Below are 3795 nucleotides of genomic sequence, written 5' to 3' on the forward strand. Positions count from 1 at the left end.
TGCAAAGTTCTCAAAGTGCGAATTCTGGATTCGCGAAGTACAATTTCTTGGTCACGTGGTGAATGAGAAGGGAATTCATGTAGACCCGTCCAAGATTGAAGCCATAAAGAATTGGGAAGCTCCCAAAACCCCGACTGAAGTTCGGCGCTACTATAGGTGATTCATCGAGAATTTCTCAAAAATAGCTCAGCCACTAACTGCCCTTACGCAGAAAGACAAGAAGTATGACTGGGGTGTTAAGCAAGAAGAAGCTTTTCAGCTACTCAAGATCAAGCTATGCGATGCACCAATATTGTCACTATCCGAAGGCACAGAAGACTTCGTGGTATACTGTGACGCCTCGCGACAAGGACTGGGTTGCGTACTCATGCAACGCCAAAAGGTCATCGCTTACGCTTCAAGGCAATTGAAGGTGCACGAAAGAAACTATACCACTCACGACCTGGAACTGGGCGCAGTGGTATTTGCCTTAAAGATCTGGCGACACTATCTATATGGTACTCGATGTACAATCTTCACATATCACAAAAGCCTGCAACACATACTTGATCAAAAGGAACTGAACATGCGCCAGCAGCGATGGGTCGAGCTGTTAAATGACTATGACTGTGAGATTAAGTACCACCCAGGAAAGGCAAACGTTGTAGCGGACACGTTGAGCCGAAAAGAAAGGGTTATGACCCTAAGGGTTCGAGCATTGGAAATGACTATCTGAACGAACCTCACTTCACGTATTCGTGACGCACAACAAGAAGCCCTTAAGGTGGAAAATCGCAAAGTTGAATACCTCCGGGGTGCATTGAAGTACATGGCGCCAAATGAAGAGGGAGCCTTATACTTTAAAAAGCGCATTTGGGTTCCGCTCTATGGTGGCCTACGAGAAGTCATCCTTGATGAAGCGCACAAGTCAAGATACTCGATCCACCCAGGGTCGGACAAGATGTATCAAGACTTAAAAGAATATTATTGGTGGCCAAGACTCAAAAGCGACGTTGCTGTCTATGTAGGAAAGTGCCTGACCTGCGCTAAGGTTAAGGCTGAATACCAGAAACCGTCTGGCCTACTACAACAACCAGAGATCCCCATGTGGAAGTGGGAGCAAATCTCGATGGATTTCATAACAAAATTACCCAGGACCCCGAGAGGGCACGATATGATATGGGTAATAGTTGATCGATTGACGAAGTCTGCGCATTTCCTACCAATCCGAGAAAAGGATAGCACTGGAAAACTGGCAGAGATATATTTGAAGGAAATTGTGGCACGTCATGGAGTGCCGACCTCCATTATTTCAGACAGAGATGGACGCTTTGTCTCAAGAATCTGGCAATCATTTCAGGAAGCCTTTGGATCTCAGCTAGATCTAAGCACGACATTTCATCCACAAACAGATGGCCAGAGTGAACGAACCATACAAACATTGGAAGATATGCTTCGTGTAAGTCCCCTTGAGTCTATGGATCGTCACAGAATCGTCTTTCCAATCAAGAGTGCGGAATCCTCTTGATCAGAATTAGCAGAAAAGTGTAGAAACAGAAATCAGCAATCACTTTCAAACCGGGTTTTCTATTGATTATCAATCTCACGAATTTCGTCCAAGACCTAGTCCCTCAAGAAATTGCTCTCTCAAACACTGTTTTGGCTGATTAACCTAAACCCTAATGTGTAACCTTGTTTATATAACACAAGGTTTACAAGTGGGCTAGGTCAAGACTCTTGGGCTGCGAATTGGACAGGCCCAATTCGCCCCCATCACCCAATTCCTTGGGTTTAGTTAGCCCAAACATAACAACTAACTATTACAAAGCTAAACCCGCTAACTGTTTATCGTTTAACTAATTACAAGACATCCAAAGACCAAATCTAAGCTGTTGTCACAAACATGCACCAACAAACTCCCCCTTGACAATAGCTTCATAAAAACTTTGTCTTCGGTCAAAACTTTGTCTTCGGTCTTCTTGCAATCTTCATGTAATCTTGCACTGTCTTTGGTCTTTGGATAGCTTCAGCTTCAATAGCTTCTGTCAGCAACAGACTGTCAGCAACAGACTCCCCCTAAGCTGATGCATCCAATCACCAAACCTTCAACACGTTAGCGTTTGAGTAAACTCCAGTTTAGCATTTGCACAGCATTCTTCAAACTCTTCAATCTTGTCTGCAATATAGAAAGGAGGTTCTACCATGCAGCCAATCAAACTCTCATCTTCACACTTCACAGCAACTTCTCAGCAACAAACCGCTTCAATCTGTATACTATAAAACAAATATCTCGAGAAACCATAAGAATTTTTCAACTTAAGTTAAACAAATCATTATTATTTTTCAAGAGACAGTTAAACTGTATCACAGATTAAGCATTTTCAACTCATCACCAACACGCAAAACTTTTTGTTCAACACACAAGAACCTGCCTGATTGAAAATTTTGAGCTCACTTACTAACACCGTCTCTCCCTATCAGTAACAATTCCTCCAAGAATAACAGTTTTCCGTATGTTAAGAATTTTAAACAGAAAAAGACACTATTTTTGGATTTTATATTTTTCTGAAAGCAAGTAAATAACAAAAACAATAAACACTCTATTTTTGTGAGAATCACTGGTAAGAAGATCATATCAGCATAATCAAACTGTTTTACACAATGAGATTATTCTTTATTTAATTTTTCATGAAAAGCAGTTCAAGACGATTACCAGTATATTTGTCCACTTAAACAAAATGCATGAACATTTCAAGTACCATCACCATATGATACTTTAAGGTAAGTTTATTTATTTATTTATTGAAATACGAGCGTGTCCCACAACAGGATATACCCCCGCGATCAAGGTATGCACAAAGATTCATCGTAGTAGGTGAGTATACTGATGTCATCCTTTAAGATATCATGACTGTATCTAGGTCTGCATATAATCTGTTTTATCATGTTTTGATTGCTTAACAATGAACACCCAAATAAATACTCATCAAATCCTGGAAATATAAACAGCACACTCTATCATGCAAGTATGTTCCCTACCACATATTTCACAAGTCCAATCCAGATTTCTGAAATCTTAACTGGGAATAGGTTGAGAAGAGAACAGAATAGATCTTTAGTAGAGAAGGTATAATATACAGATCAAATGAGTTTTACTCAATTTGATATAGGTTTCTTGGGTTTCTTTTGGGCACTTGAGGGCCTCTTTCAGGTGTATTAGATCTATAGTGCGACAACGTACAGCTAGGTCAGCATGTATCTGGATGCAGCAGAAGCTGGCGTTGCCTAGCACCTCTAGGTCAGCATATATCTGGATGCAGCAGAGGAGGTACACGACTTTGTTCAGAGAAGATTTCAGAATCAGATCAAAATTCTGTGTATCGGGAAATATACAGACATTCAAATAGAAATGAGCTAATTCCAAGTGACTATCTTTCCTGGGGTCATGTACAATTTTATTTCTAACAGACAGACAGCCAAGATATCCCTAGTTGAAACAACAGTATAAAGACCCAAAACTTCAGATTTTGGCAATCTATCAACGCAAGAATTAAGGTCATTAAACCATACACCACTAATGTGTTCCCCACTCATATTCAGTTCATTTAAGTTTATATCACATTAGTAAGTTGATTATTTCATGCTTTTTGCCTACTGGTACATCATATAATGAAGCTGCTATCACACTTAAGCAATTCATGTTCAATTTCAGTGTGACAGTCTAACTTGCTGATGTACTATCATTTCTTCTTTTTCACACAGTGAAATCTCATTTTTGATTTTCTATTTTTTTTATGTTTTTTATTTTTCATTTTT

Source organism: Helianthus annuus, chromosome 16, assembly GCF_002127325.2.
Source record: "Helianthus annuus cultivar XRQ/B chromosome 16, HanXRQr2.0-SUNRISE, whole genome shotgun sequence".
NCBI classification, from domain to species: domain Eukaryota; kingdom Viridiplantae; phylum Streptophyta; class Magnoliopsida; order Asterales; family Asteraceae; genus Helianthus; species Helianthus annuus.